The sequence below is a fragment of the Tupaia chinensis genome, unplaced genomic scaffold (genome assembly GCF_000334495.1).
Source record: "Tupaia chinensis unplaced genomic scaffold, TupChi_1.0 Scaffold144276_1, whole genome shotgun sequence".
Lineage (NCBI taxonomy): Eukaryota > Metazoa > Chordata > Mammalia > Scandentia > Tupaiidae > Tupaia > Tupaia belangeri.
The window spans coordinates 1,361,460-1,368,726 of NW_006204133.1; the positions used below are offsets into that span (position 1 = coordinate 1,361,460).

Sequence of the window (7,267 nt, forward strand, 5' to 3'; positions counted from 1 at the left end):
AGGAAGGCTTGTGTCCGGAGATGCCGGTCCACGTGCCCTGCTGGCGTGGTGGGGCCTGTCAGGCTGTTTGCTCACAAGGGGTGGGGTGAGGCCATCTGGTCTCCACGCAGGTTTCTCAAGTACCAGCACAGAACTGGAGCGTGACAGAGGCCTACGTATTTCTGTCGGGTGAATGAACAATTTAAAGACTCCGGGGCTGACCCGACGGGCCTCCTCTAGCACCTCGGCTGCCCACCCCCCGCCAGGACGACCCTCGCCACACACAGAGACATCTCCTTCGGCTCGAATATGCTGCAGCGTGATGAAAGGCTAAGAGCTAATGAAAGGTGACAGTCGCACGATCACAGCAAACGACGGTTTACAAGAAGCAAACACTAACTCCACAAGGGCTGAAGCACAACCACGCTGAAATTCAAGTCAGTACGACTATCAGTCAATAATAATGAAATAATTAAACAGTAACAAATTGGGAGCCAGCCACGAGGAAAGGCACTGCTCCTAGCACTTATAGTGGTTTATTCTTTTGATAGTGCGGAGGTGTTCACCCCGCGAGTGACATCAACAAACAGCGCAGAAGGGAACTCCACAAACCAGATGTCAACAGTTAAGCTGGCTTAACTGCCAAAACCAGCATTTACAGAACTCTGGACTCTAATAAAACCTAACGAGGGCCAGAGGGTGGCACGGCAGTAGCAGGGCACTCTAAAAGGCCGACCCACATGGGACGGTTCCGCGTTCACATCTAGTAACCTCCCTAAGCACGCCTGACACGCACATGCCCATAATCCCGGCTAGCCAAAGCTGGGGATGGATCGTGGTGTAGGGACCCGTCGGGACGCTGTCTCTCTCTCTCTCTTTCGCTCATGGAAGAAAGAAATAAATGAACTTTTTTTTTTTTTGGAGAGGTTTTTGCTATACGGCGCGTGTGCTCGCCACAGAGACAGAGAGAGACAGAGAGACAGAAAGTGAGAAATCACTCCCCAAGGGGGATGGCCACGCCGCAATCCCTTCTCCTCCATTCTCCTCTTGGGATCTTGGGCACGCACGCACACACAAGCCCAGCGTGAGTTTAAGCCACCGGGTCTGGGACTCAGACCATGGTCAACTACATGAGAGTCCAGTATTACCCTACCTGCTGGTCCCAAGCTTTTTTTTTTTTTTTTTGCCAGAGGGCATGTGTGCTCACTAAAGAGAGACAGGAAGAGAGAAGGAGATAAAGGGAGAGAGCACTTCCCTAACAGAGCCTGGTTATACTGCAGTCCTCTCCCACTTCTCGCTGATTTGGGGATTTTGGACACTCATACACATGCCTAGCACGTTTTCAAGCTGCCAGGTCCAGGACTTGAACTGTGCAGTTAGCCATGTGGAATTCAGCTGCTCAACTACAAGGCCACGAGCTAGCCCTATACTAACAGTTCAAAACACAAACATGCGTCAAGCCCAAAGCCTAGTGACTAAGGGACCTAGATCCCACGTGGTTGACCGAGGTTCAAATCCTGGCCCCGGTGACTTGAAAATCCACACCAAGTGTGAGGATTTGCATGCATGCCCCAAATCCCAATAGCATGGAGAAATGGAGAAGGAATTGAAGCGTGATCGTGCAATGGGGCCTTTCTCCCTCTTCCTCCCTGTCTCTCTGGTAAGTGCACATACCCTCTGGTAGAGTAAAGAAAAAAACGTCCCAGACACAAAGCCGTTATACGGCTAGAGAGAAACACTTTTTCTTTAATTTTTTTGTTGTTTATTTTTAAGCCAGAGGGTGCATGCACTCACCAGAGAGATATAAATACACAGAAAAAGGAAGAGAGGAAAAAGTACCCCTCCCCTGTGGCACACGGTCACACGGCAATCTCTTTTCCTCTATTTTTTCCATCCTGTTGGAATTTGGGGCACACATGCTCCTGCCCTGCCCTCGATTTGTTTTTCTTCTTCTTCTTTTTTCCTTTTTTTTTTTTTTTTTTGCTTGTTGCTATAGGGCGCGTGTGCCCACCAGAGAGACAGAGAGACAAAAAGCGAGAAATCACCCCCAGGATCAAGATCATCACTATCAGTCTTCCTCCTCTATATCTTGTCCCACTATAAGGCACAAAATGAACGTCAGAAAACGAGATTAAATCAAGCACAAGAGAACATAATGCAATCGAGAGACACGGTAAACAGGACGTGAGAGACCTGCTGCTGGTCTAATACAGGAGACTACTGTTTTCATATCTGCCACAGGGTGTGGTGCCCACCAGAGACAGAGAGACAGAGAACATTAAAAAGCACCCTCAAGGGGAGACGGGCACGCTGCAATCCCCTTTACTCCATTCTCCTCTTAGGAATCTGGGCCCACGCACGCACATCTTCAGTGTGTCTCTCAAGCCTCCAGACCTAGGATTTGAACCACAGAGCCGGTCATGTGGGGGTATGGCCACTTGAACCTCCACACCCCCTGCTGGCCCTCTTACAGTCTGCCTTTAATGCCACGTGTTGTACGTTCGTAAGGCTGGCGACCACAGGCCTGCTTCTGCCCACATCGGCACAGGCAGGAGCCACGAGCTCTATGGCGACGTCAAGGGGCCATGATGTCACTGAGCCAAAGGGTCCTCTGTGTGGTCTGTCATTAACCCACGCGTGGCTGTGCAGCACGGGACTGTCCCCCGGGCCGAAAGAAACACCGTCAGCCAACAAAAGTATCCTCCAAACAAACATAAATTAAGACATTCTCAGAACAACAACAAAAAAAACCCCAGAAACTTCGCTGCTAACAGACCTGTCTTACCAAAAATATGAAATGGAAAATATTGGAGGATAACATGAATCTCACATTAAAAAAAGAAAGTACAAATAAAGACAACTACGAAAATAGATATGACAGTGTAAATGTATGTTTTTCATTGTTACTTTTTTCCTATCTGATTTAAAAAACAACTGCATAAGATGACAATTTTGAACCTGTTCGATGGACGTGCCGCGTATAAAGATACCGTTTACATCACAACAACGGCACCAAGAACGGGAGGTGGGAGCAGAGCTACACAGGGCCGAAGCTGTGTACGATTTTTTTTTAGTGTATTTCTTTCAAGAGAGTGAGACAGAGACAGAGAGAGAGGTACCTTCAACAGGAATGACCCCATGACTGCTCTTCCAGCCGTGCCAGCTAGCGAGGACCACGGCGCACACAAGCCCAATATGCACAGGATGACAGGGAACTGAACCCATGACCCATGTGGCTCCAGCTTCACTTGAGCAGCACGTTACCTCTGCACGATGAAGCTGGCCTTACTATTAAACTACTAACATTGAGTTGGTGTTGGGACCAGCAGATGGCATCGTGGTCATGTCACTGGACTCCCACATGGTCGACCACGATTTGGGTCCCACGTGCAGCAACTTGAAACTCACTCTGTGTGTGCATGCCCAAGGTCCCAGGAGGAGAATGGAGAAGAAAGAACTGCAGTGTGGTCATCCCCCAAGGGATGATGTTTCACTTTTCCTCTCACTGTCTCTGTCTCTCTGTCTCTCAGGCGAGCGCATGTCCACTAATGCAAAACCTCTACCAAAAAAAAAAAAATTAAGTTGGTGTTGATCCAAACTAGATTGTAAACTATGTGATAATTATGGTAAATAATTATGTAAGAATTATTGTATTTTGGTTTGTCATTTCTCTTTTTTCCTTCATGATTTAAAAGACAAATGCATAAAACAATAATTATACATCTATTTTTTTTTTTTTGGAGAGGTTTTTGCTATAGGGCTCATGCGCTGGCCAGAGAGACAGAGAGACAGAGAGACAGAAAGTGAGAAATCACCCCCAAGGGGGGATGGTCACTCCGCAATCCCTTCTCCTCCATTCTCCTCTTGGGATCTTGGGCACGCACGCACACGCGCCCGGCGTGAGTTTAAGCCACCGGGTCCAGCACCCGAACCTTGGTCGACTCTGCGGGAGTCCAGCAACACAGCCATTATGGTTCCGAATCATACATCTATGTTAATGGAGGCATAAAGTATTAAGATGCCATTTGTGATGGTAAAACATAGAGGAGGAGGGGTGTGGTTGTAAAAGGGCCAGGTTTTTACGTACTATTGAAGCTAAACTGCTATTAATTCAAACCAGTCTGTTATAAATTTAAGATCTAAATGATAAACTCTAGGGTAAACACTAGTAAAATAACTTTAAATCTTACAGAAAAGGGAATAAGGAGGCAAGCAAAATGTTACACTACCAAAAAAGTAAAATTAAGTAAACACAAAAGAAGGCAGTTAACAGGAAACAATAAGATATGCAGAAAACAAACAGCAAAATGGCAGAAGTCCTTCTTTACCAGTAACTAGTTTAAATGTAAATGGATTAAATTCTCCAATTAAAAGGCAGGGAGAGACTGATAAAATGGATTTGAAAAATGATCCAATTCTATGATGTCTGTAAGAGACACATTTTGGATCCAAAGGTTGTAAATGAAAGGATGGGGAAAAAGTATTCCATGCGAATAGAAACCAGAAGAGAGCTGGGTTAGTTACACCGACATCAGACAAAATAGACCTTAAGTCGGGAATCAGCAGTTAGCATAATGGCTATGTCGCTGGACTCCCACGTAGTTGACTGTGGTTCGCGTCCCGGACCCGGTGGCTTAAAACTCACGCCGGGCGTGTGTGCGTGCGTGCCCAAGATCCTGAGAGGAGAATGGAGGAGAAGGGATTGCGGTGTGACCATCCCCCCGGGGGGTGATTTCTCGCTTTCTGTCTCTCTGTCTCTGTCTGGCTGGCAAGCGCACGCGCCCTATAGAGAAAACCTCTCAAAAAAAAAAAATCTCTTTCTCTAAAAAAAATAAAGATAAACATGACAGTTGGAGGCTTGTAGCAGTACCCTACTTTCAATAAGGAAACCACTAAACAGAAGATCAAAAGAAAACGGGGCAGCCCACGGCCTAGTGGTTACGGCAGCTGGATTCCCCATGGCCTGGCCGATCACACGGTTCAAGTTCCAGACCCAGCAGCTTGAGAAACATGCTGGGTACGTGTGTGCGCGAACCCAAATCCCAACAGGATGGAGAAGTGGAAGAGACAGTGGCTGGTGCTTTCTCCCTCTCCCTCTCTGTCTGTCTCTAGCACGCACTTGTGCCCTCCAGCAAATAACAAAAAAGAAAGAAAGAAAATAGAAGACTTGGACAACACATAGACCAAGTGGACCTAGCAGACCTATACGAGAGCAGAATACACTGTCCTCTTAGCTACACGCAGACTGTTCTTCAGGACGGACTATACATCAGGCCACGAAAGAAGTTTCACGAGTTGTAAAACTTGAAGTCATACAGTATTTCATAATCACAAGAGAAACTAAGTAGGTATTCCAGAGAACTAAAAACAAATGTCTGGGGACCAGCAAATGGTGTAATGGATACTTCACTAGACTCCCATGTAGTCGCCTGCGGTTCGAGTCCCGGACCCAGCGACTTAAACTCACACCAGGCACGTGTGCATGCCCAAGATCCCAAGAGGAGAAAGGACTGCTGTGTGGCCATCCCCCAGGGGGTGATTTCTCGCTTTCTGCCCTCTCATGAGTGCACGCACCCTACAGCAAAAATCTCTCTTGAAAACAAAAAACGAATGTCTGCACACAGTCTTGGACATAAATAACTACAGCAGCATTATTCATAGTAGCCAGAAAGTAGAAACCACCCAAATGTCCACCCGTTATTGAGTGGCACATACACATACCAGAAAATTACTCAGTCTTTAAAAGGACTGGAGTGCTGACACAAGCTTCAGCATGGATGAATCCCGAAAAGTTATTCTCACTGAAAGAATCCAGTCACAGAAGGCCACGTATTGCACGGCTCCCTTTACACGAACTGTCCAGAACAGGCAAAGCTATAGAAACAGAAAGCAGATGAGTGGCTGCCTAGGGCTGGGAGACAGGAAGGAACGGGTGACAGCTAAGGGACAGAGCTATCCCTTTTTGAGAGTGATAAAAATGTCCGAACATTGTGGAAAAGACAGCATAGCTGTATAGACTGTACACTTTAAATGAGTGAGTCGGGCCCAGCTATGATGGCGCAGAAGGAAGCGTGCGGGTGCATGATGACGGAGTCACATGGGAGGCTCGGGTTTGGCCCAGGACGCACCACGCATGCCCATGTGCACCCAGAGGGCTGTGGAATATGGACACATACACGCATAGGTACCCAGTGTGGTTTTTTTTTTTTTTTCAGAGGTTTTTGTTTGTTTGTTTTGCTATAGGGCGTGTGCACTCGCCAGACAGAGAGAGAGACAGAGAGATAGAAAGTGAGAAATCACCCCCCAAGGGGGATGGCCACACCGCAATCCCTTCTCCTCCCTTCTCCTCTCGGGATCTTGGGCACGCATGCACACGCGCCCAGTGTGAGTTTAAGCCACGGGGTCCAGGACTCAAACCGCAGTCGACTACGTGGGAGTCCAGCGACATAGCCATTACGCTAACTGCTGGTTCCCACCACCCCCCCCAGTGTGTTTTTTAAGCTGCCGGGTCCAGGGCTCAAACTGTGGTCTTGGCCACGTGGGTTCCAGCTGCCTTAGTCACCAGGCCACAGAGAGAGACCAGAACTGTTTTTTAAGAAGTAAACACAAGTAAAGAAGAATTAAGATCACTGCCGCTGATAACGCTGGACCTTCCAACAGGAAAAAGATCCAGCACCACGAAGCTGGAAAGCACGCAGATATGGCTCACGCTGTACCTGCTGACCAAGCAGCCAGAAGGAAAAGCAAAGAATGAAGAGTAGTGCTAAAGCCTTCCCGCAAAATCTGATGTGAGTGATGATGACTTCTAAAAATGTTTGCAGGGGAGGCTGGCAGGTGGTGTGGTGGTTGATGCTGGACTCCACATGGCCGACTACGGTTCAAGTCCAGGACCTGGGGGCTTGCTCTCTCTCCCTCCCATCAAAATAAAAAATAAAGTTGAATAGAATAAATAATTCTTTAAAAAATGTTTGTTTGTTTTTAAATTTTGCTAAGGGAATGTGTGCTTGCCAGAATGAGCAAGTGAGTACCCTCCAAGGGGTTGGCCACAATCCCTTCTCCTCCATTTTCCTCTTGAGATTATGGCCGTGCGTGCGTATGTGCCACAGTCTCTTTCAAGCTGCCATGTCCAGGACCCACCATGTCACCTGCCAGCCCCCAAAATGCTCTTAAAAAACTTCGCTTGGGGGTCCAGCAAGTGGCATGGTGGTTAAGACGCTGGACTCTTCACATGGCTGACAGCAGTCCAACTCCGAGACCTGGAGGCTTGCTTTCTCACTTCCCTTTCTCT

The 7,267-nt window shown here is 47.6% G+C and overlaps 1 protein-coding gene across 7 annotated transcripts in view; it reads right to left on the reverse strand.

The window, feature by feature from the left end:
• Nucleotides 1-7,267, reverse strand: part of FAM178B (family with sequence similarity 178 member B) — a 135,422-nt gene that overhangs the window by 118,151 nt on the left and 10,004 nt on the right. Inside the window, exon 1 of one of the 7 annotated variants that reach the window (XM_006166573.1) lies at nucleotides 5,701-5,785. The exons of the other annotated variants lie outside the window; for them this stretch is intronic. The gene's annotated coding sequence lies outside the window, so the exon portion shown is untranslated. Of the gene's footprint in view, nucleotides 1-5,700; nucleotides 5,786-7,267 lie in introns of those variants that run through there. 7 annotated transcript variants of the gene reach the window in all.